The following is a 16,871-nucleotide window of genomic DNA, read 5'->3' as shown; positions in this document are numbered from 1 at the left end:
ATCAGAAAATCAGATATCATTCATCTGATTGGATTGGTTAGGAGATTTGTGTCGGTTAGTAGTCCCAAACGATCATTTTCGTACGTTCATATGAAGAATTGTTTGTAAACGATCTTTCAGGAAATTGTATCATTAGTTGCCACTTTTAGACACTCAGATAGCATTTTCATTTATTGTGTAACTATTTATATAGCGCTGACACCTGTCTGGAGTGCTTTACAGAGTACTGGATATAGTCTCTTCACAAACTGTCCTCAGAGGGGCTCACATTCCAATCCCTGCTCTAATTCATAGTCATATACTGTATCTCCATCATAGTCTAAGGCCAATTTTTAGATAAAGCCAATGTGGGCTGTCTGCAGTCTCTAATGCTTTACAATGCTATTTCATAACTCAGGTCTTCAAAAACAACAGGTTGCAATTCAAATACAGCAAAATGACTGTCCCGTCGCTAAGGGATCTCTACATCTGCAGCAAACTTAAATACACCAGTAGTTTCTAACTACTTGCTATAAAACTCAGAACTTGTACTGTAGTTATTGGAAATCCTCCCTATTGGCTTTTATTTATTAAAACCATATGACCTGTGATAACCATACAGCAACTGATAAAGTATAATTGCTTGATGTTGGGAGTTGCAGTTGGCACATTGTTCTTAGTCCCACTATGATCTGATGATTAAATGTGCACAATTCAACACATACATTGATGCCTTTAAAGGACAACTGAAGTGAGAGGGATATGGAGGCTGCCATATTTATTTCCTTTTAAGCAATACCAGTTGCCTGGCTATCCTGCTGATCCTCTGCCTCTAATACTTTTAGCCACAGACCCTGAACAAGCATGCAGCAGATCAGGTGTTTCTGACATAATTGTCAGATCTGACTAGATTAGCTGCATGCTTGTTTCTGGTGTTATTCAGACACTACTGCAGCCACATACATCAGAAGGGCTGCCAGGCAACTGGTATTTTTTTTAAAAGGCAATAAATATGGCAGCCTCCATATTCTTCTCCCTACAGTTGTCCTTTAAATGCACATCATAGGGAGCAGCTGTTTACTTGCACAAATTCAAAACACATTGCACATAGGAAACTGAATATATAAATACACACAGCGCAGAATCCAGCTACAACCTCATGCATATGAAATGTTACACTGGCAAGGTGATGGTTGTACATAACACAATTACTGCAAATTACACAGTGTTTGCAAATCTACGTCTTGGATATGATCGCCTCTGGAAATGACAACACAACCACGAGAGATTAACAGATACACTGACGTCTGTTTCTGTATTTTGTTAATAGAAAGCATGGCGTGACCGTCATCAGGTCCTCAGCGTTTCAGATCTTCTTCCTACCTTACAACAGGGCCCTGCAGATGTTTCTTTCGGACTCTGATAAAGTTCTTTGCAGCGCCACCGATATCCGCCTCTCCCTGCAGACATGACTCCAGCTTTGTGGATAGCCTGGTCTCCTCTGGCTGCAGGAGGCTGTGTGGCAGCATAGCTCATGGAAAGTTTTTTAAGTCCTGCTCATGTTGATATGAGCATGTGTGGCTATTTTACAAACTGAATGTCAGGGATATATGCACAAGAGGCTGCCGAACAAAGCCAGATGTTTGTCTTGGATGGGAGGGGAAAAGGAGGGGAATAGTATACACTTTTAGAAAGAAACTGAAACATTCTTATATATTTATTTCCTTGAATGCATCAGCAATAGAGGAAGACAGATGTGGTTGTAAAGGCATCTGGATGAACTGTGTGAGATATGTAGGAATGCACCAAATTAGTAGAGGGCAGATAAACGCTAGGCACATCACAGGATTAACAGTAAACTGCAACATGTCAGTTGTCAGATACGCTGAAATACAAAATAAGCAGAGCGCTATATTGTGTCCACGCTAAAGAATGCAGAGTATATTGGGAACTGGCTGCACTAAGTACCAGAGCCGGGACAAGGTCCTCCAGCACCCAAGGCTGAGACACCAAAGTGCGCCCCTCCATCCCTCCCACCCCAGCCGTCACACACTGATTGCTATAAGACTAAGAGGCGCCCCAGGGACTCCAACCCTCCCAACACCTTAATCTCTAGTTATCTGGCTTGCAGTCACTGCCATGTATCCCCTTTTCTTATTTGTCTCTGCTTTGAACACAATAGGGGAATGATAGCTGAGTGAGTTGTGCGACCTCTCCTACACTTCGCCCTGAGGCTAGAGCCTCTCTCACCTCTGCCTCGGCCCAGCCCTGCTGAGTACTGTATTATTAGCTTTGCAGCGCTATGAACTCTAGAAGAAGCCCATCTGCAGGACCTCACAACATGCATACCTATGAAATAGCCACCAGGCAATCTGGGCGCAGGATAAAGCCAATATATGGTTTAACCTGCTCCTGCACAAGTACGGGGCGGCGTTAATTACTATTCCCCCTCCAGGCTGCCATGGATAGTGGGGGAATTATGTAAATCAGCTTCTAGCTATTTCTGGCATCCGAATTATAGTGCACCCATATTACTCACTGAGCGCAGCTATAGCCGTAATCCCTTTTATGACCTATGGTGGTGCCGCCTGCACCACCATAGGTCATTTATAAATTACCTGTTCTGTGTCGTGGTGCCCATTCATCTTCCAAATCTGCCACTCCTCCATTAGCTGTATACACGCTGCCGGTGTGGTGCGTGTGACGTCACACACGTGCTGCGTGTTATGCGCCGGTGGCATGTATACCGCTAATGGATGAGTGGCAGATTCGGAAGACGGATGGGCACCTTGACACAGAACATGTAATGTATAATTGCACACATGTAGATGTACATTTATACACTGTGGGAAGAGCGTCAGGGGTTTTGTTGCATTCGTCGCTAGTCCGGTTATCGTTAAATGTTACCGCCGCGCACCCGATTGACCATGATGGCCTGACATCTTACAGCATATCCGATCGGCATGCTCAGCCCAAAATTGATTGCATCGTACATCGGGCATGCACTTGATGGGACCGATTTTCATCCGATTCGATAACATTTATCGAATCGGATGGTCAATCGGCTACACAGTCGCTAGATGTATGGCCGCCTCAAGGCTGTACTTTTTATTTCAAGAGATCCAAAAAACAAAAGAAAGATAACTGCTATAGGAACATAAGACTGGTAACTGGGGAAGTGCTCTATTCCATAAGGTAGCAATCAAAACCTAAGTCATGGGATTTTAACACAATGCAAATTCTTTTGTATGAATTGATGGCCTCCGTGACTATACTATAATTAGGAAAGGATGGCGCTGGTATTTTTCGATCCAGGGAATTGATACCAAAAGGCTGCTCTACATTTCTTTGCTGTTCTGGCAAGTTTTGTAATAAGTCAAAACCCCAGTAGGAATGCTTAAAGCAGACTTTCACCCTAGGTGCTTCTGCAAAGAATCAGTAAGGAGCTGTCAAAACGGGGTCCGTCGTGCTCTGCATGATCACTTTATTTCCATATTTTTAATTGAATTTTCAGAATTATAACACACGATAATAGCGATCAACATACGGTAATTCAGTAAGAACATTAGGTAAACAAAGTAACAATATACGCGTCAAACTACAATTAACAATAAATTGTACAAATAAGACTTAGTAAGTAAGGAGAGTACATACTCCAAAGACGTTAGTGCATCATTGAAATGTAACGAATCTCAATTGCCTGAGTATTGCCCTGCATAATGGCAATCAAGGTCACATCCAAAATTGATTGCTGTTCTCTTGTAATATTTAACAAGTTGTATCAGACATAGGGGAAAAAGTGAGAATGTCGAGATTATTGAATGGTTAATAAGTAAATATAACAACAAACCATAGGTCTATCCTCATCAATGCCATCTACAGACAGATAGGAATTTAGGAAGGCAAAAAGTGACCTATCAGGATGAGGGGGAAGGGGAGAGAACAGGTCGTTTTTAGGAATACTTTGATGCATATCATTGGGGAGAGCTACAGTATTTGGGAGAGGTATATTTGCAGGAGAATGAGAAAGTGGTGACTAAAAGGAGCTATGCTGCTTATGGTTAGTCTTGCAGAGCTGCATTATAACTTTAGGGCTGCCATCCAATCTCAGCGTGTGATCATTTTTAGTGTATCTTTTGCAAGACAACACACTGCCTGTGTGCAACTTAATGACAACAAAATCTAATGACAACCAAATCTTATGAAGCCCTTTCCCTTTCAACAGTTTTTACTACCTCTTCTGCTGCAAAAGAAAAGACAACTGAATTGTGGTGGTGTTTTCTTTAGAGGGATCTTTTAGCTCAGAATAATAATGTGATGCGGTAATACTGCATATCTGTCAACTTTGTTTGCCTTCACTATAATAACAAGCTCAGTTGAGGTGGAATGATATTTGCTGCTCTGCATCTCTGTCATTAAGAGCCTGATTCGGCATGCGGGAGGATTGGATGGGCACACGGTATATGCTGTCTAATTATGTAATGTGGGGGTACATGCTAACATGCTGTCTAATTATATTCTTTGAAGGGACTTTGTCTAATTATGATGTTTTGGAGAACATGCCGCCTAATTGTTTTCTGGTAGATATGTATGCCCATTTAATTATGATCAAAGATAAGTGACTGTTGTTGAAACCGGTACACACACTATTTTATTATTTCTCATATGAATATTTGCACGGTATGTATGGTTTAATTTTGCCTTTTTTAAACTGTGTGCTCCATTTAAAGTGATGGGGAGGGGGGTTTAGGGCACAGTGTGGAAGGACCTTAAATAGTCTCTGCGGTCCCTTTGCAATATAATTTGGAATCTGATGATGTCACATGTGTCAATAAAAAGAAGGTAAATATAAAAAGTTTCCGCCAATAATCCAGCTTGAGTGCTTCACCAACACATTTACTAGTCATCGCTATGGACTTTCTCCTCGAGAAATTTCCTATAGGAAAACGACACATTATTAAATGGCTACATGGCGACAGATGATAGTCAATTCCACTTGCAAATTAAATGTTGCCATCTCTATGGAAGCATAAACTAGTGCTTAAAATTATTAATTTATAGATTAGAACTCAATCATTACTCAGCGTTATGGTGGTGTGACACCCCCCCCCCCCCCCCCCCCCCATCTCCCTGCAGTTCAGATCACTTTGTCAGAGTGCTACACCAACCTAGGTAGATCACCTAGGTGGCCAATCTGGATATTGACCTGCCACACTGAGCTCCAGCTAAGCAGCAAGATCATCCCATGTGTGACCAGCTTAAGTCTGTCAAAGAGAGATAAGTTCCTGAAATGTTCCTAATCTGATCTGTATTCAATAAGCATCAGCTCTCAAACCTTCTAATTACATGCAAGTATCACACTGTGTTCACCGAGACATTTATCAGGCACATACAGAGATGCATGTTGAGCCTTCCGTAGGTCAGATTTACAATGTAAAAACAAATTTATCAAAGATGCAGTAATACAAACTGATGCATGTGATACATTAATTATGAATTATGCACTAATCTTTTTACACGGCATGGACATAAACAAGATGAATATATCTATAGGTGAATCATAGGTGAAATGGAAGGAACAAAACAGATTGTCATCAGTCATAATTATAGCACTGCGTGTTCTCAATTTCCCCACAAGCCATATTCAAATATTTAAAAAGTCTTTGGGGGTGATTAGTTATTGCTGCAGAAGCCAACAATGTCCTGTGATCTGAAACATGCCGGTTGTGGATACATAAAAAAATGACAGCAGATTGGTAATTAGAGTTGGGCCGAACGGTTCGCCTGCGAACGGTTCCATGCGAACTTCCAACTTTTGCGGAAGTTCGGTTCGCCCCATAATGCACCATGAGGGTCAACTTTGACCCTCTACATCACAGTCAGCAGGCCCAGTGTAGCCAATTAGGCTACACTAGCCCCTGGAGCCCCACCCCCCTTATATAAGGCAGGCAGCGGCGGCCATTACGGTCACTCGTGTGCCACTGCCTGCCTGCATTAGTGAGAGTAGGGCGAGCTGCTGCACTGTCTCTCATAGGGAAAGATTAGTTAGGCTTAGTTTGTCCCTGACTGCATACCTGTTCTGTGAACCCACCACTGCATACCTGTTCTGTGAACCCACCACTGCATACCTGTTCTGTGTACCCACCACTGCATACCTGTTCTGTGAGCCCACCACTGCATACCTGTTCTGTGAACCCACCACTGCATACCTGTTCTGTGAACCCACCACTGCATACCTGTTCTGTGAACCCACCACTGCATACCTGTTCAGTGAACCCACCACTGCATACCTGTTCAGTGAACCCACCACTGCATACCTGTTCTGTGAGCCCACCACTGCATACCTGTTCTGTGAGCCCACCACTGCATACCTGTTCTGTGAACCCACCACTGCATACCTGTTCTGTGAACTCACCACTGCATACCTGTTCTGTGAACCCACCACTGCATACCTGTTCTGTGAACCCACCACTGCATACCTGTTCTGTGAACCCACCACTGCATACCTGTTCTGTGAACCCACCACTGCATACCTGTTCAGTGAACCCACCACTGCATACCTGTTCTGTGAACCCACCACTGCATACCTGTTCTGTGAACCCACCACTGCATACCTGTTCAGTGAACCTGCCACTGCATACCTGTACTGTTCAGTGAACCCGCCACTGCATACCTGTTCTGTTCAGTGAACCCGCCACTGTATACCTGTTCTGTTCAGTGAACCCGCCACTGTATACCTGTTCTGTTCAGTGAACCTGCCACTGTATACCTGTTCTGTTCAGTGAACCCGCCACTGCATACCTGTTCTGTTCAGTGAACCCGCCACTGTATACCTGTTCTGTTCAGTGAGCCCGCCACTGTATACCTGTTCTGTTCAGTGAACCCGCCACTGCATACCTGTTCTGTTCAGTGAACCCACCACTGCATACCTGTTCTGTTCAGTAAACAGTTTGGTGTGTCAGTGTGAAGCAGTACCTTAATTACACTACCTGATTGATGTATACACATGCAAGATGTTTTAAAGCACGTTAGGCCTGTCATTTAGCATTCAATATGATTTCTGCCCTTAAAACGCTGCTTTGCGTCAAATCCAGATTTTTCCCGGGGACTTTTGGCGTGTATCCCACTTCGCCATGCCCCCCTCCAGGTGTTAGACCCCTTGAAACATCTTTTCCATCACTTTTGTGGCCAGCATAAATTTTTTTTTTCAAAGTTCGCATCCCCATTGAAGTCTATTGTGGTTCGCGAACTTTAACGCGAACCGAACCTTCCGCGGAAGTTCGCGAACCTAAAATCAGAGGTTCGGCCCAACTCTATTGGTAATTCACTATGCGATTGCTGGCCATTGCTGTCATGCATAAAGTTCCTTGGCGATGGCTCTGCCGTAATCAGCAACAAATAGCTAGAAATTTGGCTTTTAAATTGTGAATTTAGTTAGGGAAATGTATTAAAAATATCCCTGCAAGCTTCAATAAATTTTATAGGGACTTGTTGACTTCGTTTTTTTACTTTTACTATTAAAAATAAGCCAAGTTGAAAGAAAACAGAGCCAGCAAAGAGGGTCAAAAGCACAGGTCACTTGACCAATACCAGACCATATGGCTTTAAACATTGGAAGGTACCTTCCAAGAGGGTGAAAACCCCAAGCGTGTTTTATTGTGTATGTGACTGAGAAAATATTGGAAAACTGTATTTACTGATATATTCCTAATATCTCTGCAACAGTGCTTCTGTCAGAGATTTTGGTGCTTGTCCCCATCAATGGACTATACCTAAAGGGCTTGATTCACTAACCGGCGCTAAGTGTTAGCACCGGTGTGAAAAGCCCATTTTGGCCGCTAGTGTGCGCAAACCTACTTTGCGTGCGGCCCCGTGCACTGCACGTGCAGCGCAGGTGCGCCGATATTAGTGCGCGGTGCAACAACAACGTTGTACCTGCTGGCCCTTAAAAGTCGAACCCGATGCGATGAAAATGACGCATCGGGTGGCCCTGAAGTGGTGCATCATAGCACTGCTTAACGGGCACCCAATGCGTCATTTTCGTCGCGACTTTTAAGGGTGCGACTTTTAAGGGCCAGCAATGCGCACTATTACCCGCGCAGTGAGCGGGATTGTTTCAACTGTGTGGGCGCAAACCACCTAACGCCGTGGTTTGCGCACACTAACACTTAGGGCACACTAACCGGCTTAGCGCCGGTTAGTGACTCAAGCCCCTAGTGCTCAATTTCCTTCATAATCCATAATTCTAACCCTCACCCCAACATAAACTTCCACCTGATGCCTACCTCTAACCTCCTCTCCAACATTATTATTATTTTATTTCTATAGTGCAAACATCTTCAGTAGTGCTGTACAATGTACAAAAACATAAAATAATGGGGAGCATAGATACTGTACATAAGCAGTTCAACATATTATACATTTTTTGTTGTTGTTTTACTTTTTGTCTTTATCTTTTTCCTATTCCCACATTTTAGGCTCAGAATGTACTTACAATTCTAATGTAAATTTCACAGTTACAAGTTAATCATTGCACAACTTGGTCAGTGTTAAGTACTGGGGAAATAGTTGTCCATCATGCATGTATTTTTTTTACAGTAAAACTTTATTGAACAAACAAGGAGTACAGTAATAAGAGGTCCATCATGCATGCTTGCTTAGCACAATCCCTCACAATATGTCAGCGGCTGGCAGTTAATCACACCTTGCCTCAATTTCCCACCTTGTTTAAAGTTGATAAGAGTGGTAGAGAGGAGTAACTTATTTCAGAGTGCTATTTGTGTGTTATTTTCTATGTTTGAGAGCCAACTGGCCTAACTTGAGTCTCTTGCTCTACTTTATCTCTGTGCTATTATAACCTATGTTTTAATATATGGAGTGAGTTTATTATGGCATGTTAATTTCCTCATATGTGGCGCGGCTGCAGCCTAGTTGATATGTGTATTGGGTCTGCTATCTGAGGACTCTTGTTTTGATATTTCTTACCAGTTTGCCCAATTATACCCGTTTTTGCCCAATTATACTCTAGTTTCCATGTGGACTGATCTTGACTGGTATTTTCTGGTTTGCATTGTCCACCCCTGTGCGGATGTGTTTCTTCATTGCTTTTATACAGGGATACATTCCTAATAAATGATTGAATGATGTTTTGTCTGCTCTTTACATTGAATATGCCATGGTTATCTTTTCCTTATAATGTAATATATGGTGTGAACTTGATTGTTGATTGCCAAATTCATTTAGATGCATGACAAAAATTATGCTCGCAGTTAGGTGTAAACTTGAAAAGATAACATATTACTAAGCAAGAACACCGTCATTTTTTCTATAAAACACAATGGTTGAGGTTGCAGGATAGACTTACGTTTTTAATTTTAAGAAACTGGAATAGTTTAGAGCAGTGTCATATACCATAGTTCCAATCACTGACAGTGGTTACCAGTCATCACTGGGGTCATCATTTAAAGTGGACCCAAACTTGTACAGCACACAGTAAAAAGTCTTTCTTCCACATAAAGTTTGTGAAGAAATACACTGCTCTGTATTCTTTGTTTGTTTAGTCAGATCATAGTGTTTTAGTTCTTATCAAAAGCTGTGAATAGACTGTAGAGCAACTTTGCCACTGCTGTCTCCCCATACAGTAAACACTGAGGCTTAACCCTTTCAGCACTCCCTGGTAAGTGAAACCAAGTTTTTTTAGGATTTCCATAAATTGTAATAAACATTTTTTTCCCAAGAAGTTTATCATGCTCTGGCTAATCTTTAAAAGCATAGATGAGGAATTGAGTTATGTTCCGCTTTACCAAAAAGTAATTCAGTTATGGTATTGAGGGGTGGAAAAATAATCCTGATCTATGAAATGCTGTGAATTAAAATAAACAGCCACATCACATAATGACTTATTCTGCTGTGCCTGCAGCTAGGCACCTCTCTATTTTCTTCTGAGAGGTAAACTGAAATTATCTAAGCAGAGAGTAGGAGACTATCTCAAGTCACTTAATCCAGAATTCACAACATGATTGCTAATGAAGTTTACTTATCAATGGAGGGAGAAGCTGGAGGCTGGTGTGAGATGTCTGCCAACTGAAGCACTCCAGTAAGAAATTCCTCTTTATATGGAAAGGCATACTTTCTGAAAAGCCATTTGACCCATACTGTCCTATCTGTTATATGATGTTTTTCTGATCACGCTTGGCAGTGTGTCATTTTTCCTTTTGGAAATAATATATTTTGGCAGCTGAACTGAACATATGAAGGATGGTAGGTTGAGTTATTATCACCAGACAATCCTACTAGCTATACTGTAATTGCTTCTAATCAAAAGATGCCAACATTAAAATAAGGAGAAATATGCTTGTTTAAAGCTGTTCCCTTTTTTTAGTGCATTTTCTATGCAGACGTTCAGAATGAAATAAAAATAAAATATGAATTGCGCAGCATCTAATTTATGGTTTCTAACATCTAATCTTATATTTTAATAAAAATAAAATATGAATTGCGCAGCATCTAATTTATGGTTTCTAACATCTAATCTTATATTTGTAAAATGTTAATAAAATTAATGAATGTTAAAAACATGATAGTTAATTCTTTACTATTGCACCTTAAGTTTTGTGGTTTACAAAAAGATAAATAAATCAAATCAAATTTACTGTAGATGTCCATGTCTATTTACTAGATCCTGATTAGTTATCTGTAAATTGTAAACAAATCTGTAGTAAAAATGTTTCTGTACCATGTTAGCCAAACAATATATGTAGGTAGAAAAAAAAATCTTGTAAAAGTAATACATTTTAATGGCTAACTGATAAAGTAAAATAATGCCAAAACTTTATCAGTTAGCCATTAAAAGGTATTACTTTTACAAGACTTTGTTTTTTTCTATCTACATAAACAAATCTGTAAAATCTGTAAACAATTTATGTCGCCCATCGGGGATCAGGACCTGATACCTTTGGACGGTATTGCTGGGCCGGCAAGTACAGATACATGTCACCTCTGTAGCTGACAACGCATTCTGTTGCTATACGGGGGCGGAGGGATGACTGAGCGGTGCGTGCGTGGCGTCACGTCATGTGGTCGGTAGGGGAGCGCCATCTTCAAAGAAGTTGGCTGCTGCTTGGCTGAGTTGACCTGCCGGGCGGATAGCTTGCCGAGCTGGTTGGGGGCCTCTGTACCCACATCTGACTATCAGCTGAGGCGGTCATTATTGAGCACCTCGGCCAACTTTAGTCAGCTATGTGTACAAGGCTTTAGCCATAATCTATTAGCATACTAAACACAAGTAACATAAGCAACATATATAATCACTTTATTGTATGCTACATTGGTAGTCTACAAAATACATACCCTCCTCTAGAAACCTGGAAAAGATGTCCCAAAGTCACATAAGCAATCAAAATGATACAAAATAAAAATATATAGCAATAAAATCTGCAAAAAGCAGATACATCCATCAGTGATCCAGCTGGTAAAAATAAGTGTACACAAAAGGGATAGACTATTAGACCGGTTTAGTATGGACTTCAGATGTGCATACAATTTTATAACCGGCCCATGTGTATATAATGTGTGAAAAGACTGAGACAGAATGTACAAGGGTACATCTTATACAGGATTCAATGTGTAGAAATAGCAGGAGGCTCAGGCATGCAGGGGAGCCAGTGGGTTGTGACATTTGGCTTAAAACTTACAAGCCATGCTCTGTTTACAAATGACTTGACTTGAATAAATAGTTTGGAAATTTACTGGCTGCCTGCAGACTTATTTGTGGTATTTCATTACCTGTCAGAGGGAAGAGTTTGCCATGTGTTGCTGGATCATTACTGTATACAGAGGAGTAGCTAGGGTTTTCAGTGCCCTCGGAAAAAGACAGTTTATGCGCCCCCTCTACATCGAAGGCATAAAAAAAGGGCATGGCCATGCATCAGAATGTGGGTGTGGCCATGGGTGGAGCTATATAAATACATAATAATTTGGTACAACATTATACGATGACTATGGTAGAAATTAGATTGTGTGCTCCTCTGAGGACAGTCAGTCACATGACTATGTACTCTATAAAGTGCTACAGAAGATGCTAGTGCTATATAAATACATAATAATATAATAGTACATTAGACAAGAGTATGGTAGGATTAGAGTATGAGCTCTTCTCAGGACAGCGACATGACTATATACTCTGTAACATACTGCATAAGATCAGTGCTATATAAATACATAATTATATGGTAGAACATTAAACGATAACTATGGTAGAGATTATATTGTACGCTCATCTGAGGACAGTCAGTGGCATGACTATGTACTCTGTAAAGCACTGCAGAAGATATCAGTGTTATATAAATACATAATAATAATATGGGAAGACATTAGACTATAACTATGGTAGGGATTGGATTGTGCGCTCCTCTGAGGTCATTCAGTGACATTACTGTGTACTCTGTAAAGTGCTGCAGAAGAAGGCCCGCTGGTGGTGGGCTCAGGCCTAGTGGGCTGGAGGCCTCAGGTCTGGTGGGGTCTGGCTGGAGGTCTCTGGCTCCGGACTGGTGGTGGTGGGCTGGGCAGTTATGTTACAGGAGCCTGTTTGACCACTGTTATGTTACAGGAACCAGCATATCACTCTGAAAATGATACAGCCACTTCCACCAAGAAGAAGACTGTGTGACCACAGTTATGTTACTGGAACCTGTTGGACCACTGTTATGTTACATGACCCAGCATATCACTCCACTTCCACTAAGCCACTTCCACTAAGAAGAAGACTGTGTGACAACAGTTATGTTACAGGAGCCTGTGTAACCACTGTTATGTTACACGAACCAGCATATCACTCGAAAAATTATACAGCTACGTCCACTAAGAAGAGGAGGTTATTATGTATACTTAAGGATTAAAATAACTGTAAGAGCTTAAGTTTTAACAGTTTAAGTAAAATTATTACCCTTCAGAACTAAAAACGGATGTAAAGGAGCTGGAGGACTCAATTAAAATATAGATTCATTCACAGCTGTACTCATTGTCTATAGCATCCCCCTAAATTATATCAGAGAATGATTATAATCCACGTTACACTGCACCTTCTTCCAGGAACGAAGATGTTAAAGCTATTTAACTTTCAATTCCGTGCCAATTATGGCCCCGAGAGAAAGGATTAACCGTTAATTTAGAGGTTGGTGAAAGTGATTGTCTGCCACTGAGAAGGATTTGCTTCTTTTAAACTGCCTTTGGCCAGCTGCTAGGCTTGAATAAAAACACATCTTTTCTCCCATTCCATTTCCTTGAGCCTAAGGGGGTCAGTATTTTGTTTCGCAAGTCTGCCCCTTCAATGAAAGAGAACACACTGCATCATTTTTGGACATTTACGTCCTTTCCCCATTTGTTTTCCTCTGTGGTTCAACTCGGTTTCTGCTAAAACATTGCTAAAATGAAATGAGTTTGGACTACACTCGGGGGTACAATCTTCCCCCTGTCTGCTGTATGCAGCTAATAGTTATTATTTTCTCAAGACAAAGTAGAACAAAAATTAAAATAAACTACTGCAACAAATTGGGAAAATAAATCTTTTTATGCTGGAACTGGATTTGTCACGTTTAATGCATTCAAGTACAATGTGCTGAAATTAATATTAAATGTTCAATCCTTTTAGCAATTACATTTTGAATAGGAATGGGCATTATTTGACACATTGGACAGCAGGGAACGTAGGGGGCCTAGAGCAGAAGCATTACCCCTGCGTGGCTGCATTTGAAAGGGCTACAGCCATTTGGGTGCGGCTGGGCGCCGCCATAGGCTGTAATATGAATTACGGCACTGAGGTCACCAGTGTACCAAGAATTCTGTTCTTGGATGCAACCATCACCAAAAACTTGAGATGGGGGAGAACACCTTCAAAATCCAAAAGAAGGCTCAACAAAGGAGGTTGTTCCTGAGACAACTGAAAAAGTTTAGCATGCAGCGGGAACTGATTAACAGCTTCTACACGGCCACTACAGAATATATCCTTTATCCACCTCCATCATTGTCTGGGCTTTAGGAGCAACCGCAGGTGACAAGTACAAACTTTGAAGAGTAATTAACACTGCAGAGTGGATCATTGGGTCACCCCTACCACCACTGGACATCCTCCATAAATACAGAATGAGGTCAAGGGCCAACAGGATAACACACGACCCCTCCAAACCCGAAAGGAGCAGAGCTTAACCTCCTGAGCGTTATGCCGCTCGGGAGGTTTTGCAATTTTTTGCCCGCCAGTCCCACCCAGCGGCCGAAAAACCCTCTAGCTAGCACTAGGCTAGCTAGTACAAATGCCTGGCACCCCCGATCCCCGCCGCTCCCCCGTTTATACATTACCCAGCCTGGATCCAGCGATTGGCGCAGCCTCCCCGGACAGCTCCGGTCTTCACTATGGGTAGGATCGCACGTGACGTCATGACATCATGTTCAAACCCAATCCTCCCCATAGAGAGACCGGAGCTGTGCAGGGAGGCTGCGCGATTGCTGCATCCAGGGGGGTAACGTATAAACGGGGGGATCGCAGAGGAACGGCAGGTACCCGACACTTGTGCTAGCTAGCCTAGTGCTAGCTAAAGCATTTACAGTCATTTGGTTAAAAAAATTATTTTGGGGGACTCCTGTGGCCACAGAGCAGCTTGCCTGACACAGTGTCGGGCATACTGCTAAGGAGGTTAAAGAGGGAGTGCAGGATACATGAATTGTGGGGGCAAGGGAAATATGCAAAAAACAAATGCAAAGCCTGCAGGGAAGCTTTTTGGATAGAGTAGCCCACTCATATCCAGGGAGGTGGTCCTATCATTCAAGTGTGACCAAGGTCACAGCCTACATCAAAACAGCTATTCCATTACATAAACCTTACTACTGTAGTAGGGTTGGCAAAGTTGTCAGCAAATAAATGGTAGTGTATATGCTATTGTGGATCGCGGACACAAATGCAGAACTCTTACAGTGGGGCCTTAAAGCCAACCTGAAGCTAAATTAAACTTATGAAATAATGAATTGCATGTGTCATGCAGCTAAGAAAGAGATCATTAGTAGCAAAGAAAACAGTCTCTTATTGTTTTCCAGTACAGGAGGAGTTAAGAAACTTCAGTTGTTATCTATGCTTAAGAGCTTCTCTGAGCTCTCTGACCCAACTTGGGTCCGAGACAGTCCTATTTTCTGAAGCACGTATACAATAAAGAAACAGAGACAGATTTAGATAAGGTTTTACTGCAGGAAAGTTCAAAGGATCATTAGCTCTGCTCTGTTTATTAGCTTAAGTTCAAAGGATCATTAGCTCTGCTCTGTTTATTAGCTTAAAATTAGTGAAAAAAAAACAACTATATAACTGAAAATAAAAATGAGACTATTCTTTGCTACTAATGTTCTATTCATTATTTGTACTACACATTCAATTCATTATAGCATAAGGTTTATTTTTCTGCGTCAGGCTTGCTTTAAACTGCATATAGTATTTCTCTTGTGCTTTCTAGGGTAGTCACCTTTATAATTGAATCAATTTTTATAGATTCTTCTTTGTCTGAAAGGTATTTAAAATAAGTCCCTGTCATGCTGCAGAGATCATAATCATGGCTGCCTGTTTAACATGTATAATCATGTATCTGCTCTTCTGGCATAACCATTCGTATTAATAAAATACATATCAAACTACCATAAAGAATGCACAGATCCTTGTTATACATTTCTGCAGTCAAGCACCTGCTGTCTGACAAAATGAAATGCTAGGGAGGGATTTGACATGTAATTATTACTATTGAGTGTTTATAGGTCTGGGGTTGATCTATTGAGTACTAAAGGCAGTCAGTCTAACTACCGTAACTCGCACATACCTAACCCAGTTTAACGCTAAAAGAGCCTCTAACTCGGACTGTAATAAGTGAGAAAAATGATTGAATACATCATCATGTAGCTGTATAGTGTAATGGTTAAAAAGGAACTATCAAAGAAACTATAATTCTGAAAACCCCACATACCTATAGAGTTTTTAGCTACTAACAATAGAAAGCTTTTCAAAAGTCTCTGATCACAGCTTGGGCTTGATTCACTAAACCGTGATAACTCATGTCACGGCCGTTTTTGCGTTTGCGTGAAATCGCAAATTTGCGTGCGAAAACGCTGGCGCAGCCGGGATATGAGTTATCACGGTTTAGTAAATCAAGCCCCTTGTGTGAAAAAAACTTGTGTATCAGCTAGTGGGCCTGATTCACAAAGCGGTGATAACTCAGTTATCACGCCTAAAAGACTTTAGGAGTGATAACCTTTGCACTAGCGAAGTTATCACCGCTTTGTGCTATAATTCGCGCGAATATTCCTGTTTTTGCATGCTTACACCCCCAGTTATTTACACACTATATTGATGCTATATTTCTGCTTTCTATCATTCTGAAGATATTCCAGTCCCAGGATTACAAACAGTGAGGACTGTTTCTGTATGCTGGATGTGCTGGGCACAGTCCTTCATAGTAATGCCCTCAGTGAAAACTGTTCTCTGTAAATGTTATATTTTCTTTACATAAAAAATGAAAAGATGAAAAAAAAACATTGTATTGCTATTTCCTAGTAATTACTGGAAATATATGTAGCAATTAGAATTTTAGTTTCCTTTGATAGTTGTCCTTTAAGGGCTCTGCCACTGATACAGGAGACCTGGGCTCAAATCTGAGCTCTTTCTGTTCATTCATCACCTATTCAGTATTGAGTTCTTGCACAAAACCCAATAACACTGCTACTGTCTACTGAGCACACCCTAGTGGCTGCAGCTCAAATGCTTTGAGTCCGACAGGAGAAAAGTGTTATACAAATGTTGGAATTATTATCATTACTCTATATACATATGTATAGTGCTGCTGAATATATATTGCATGAGTTGTATT

At 41.2% G+C, this 16,871-nt stretch overlaps 1 protein-coding gene across 16 annotated transcripts in view; it reads right to left on the bottom strand.

The window, feature by feature from the left end:
- PDE1B (phosphodiesterase 1B) overlaps positions 1-16,871 on the bottom strand; it is a 493,290-nt gene that overhangs the window by 204,387 nt on the left and 272,032 nt on the right. The window contains exon 1 of one of the 16 annotated variants that reach the window (XM_068267300.1): positions 1,363-1,503. The exons of the other annotated variants lie outside the window; for them this stretch is intronic. The gene's annotated coding sequence lies outside the window, so the exon portion shown is untranslated. Of the gene's footprint in view, positions 1-1,362; positions 1,504-16,871 lie in introns of those variants that run through there. 16 annotated transcript variants of the gene reach the window in all.

Source organism: Hyperolius riggenbachi, chromosome 2, assembly GCF_040937935.1.
Source record: "Hyperolius riggenbachi isolate aHypRig1 chromosome 2, aHypRig1.pri, whole genome shotgun sequence".
In the NCBI taxonomy this organism is placed as follows: Eukaryota; Metazoa; Chordata; class Amphibia; order Anura; family Hyperoliidae; genus Hyperolius; species Hyperolius riggenbachi.
The sequence above is the reverse complement of the archived record's forward strand: the minus strand, read 5'-3'. Positions and strand labels throughout refer to the sequence as shown.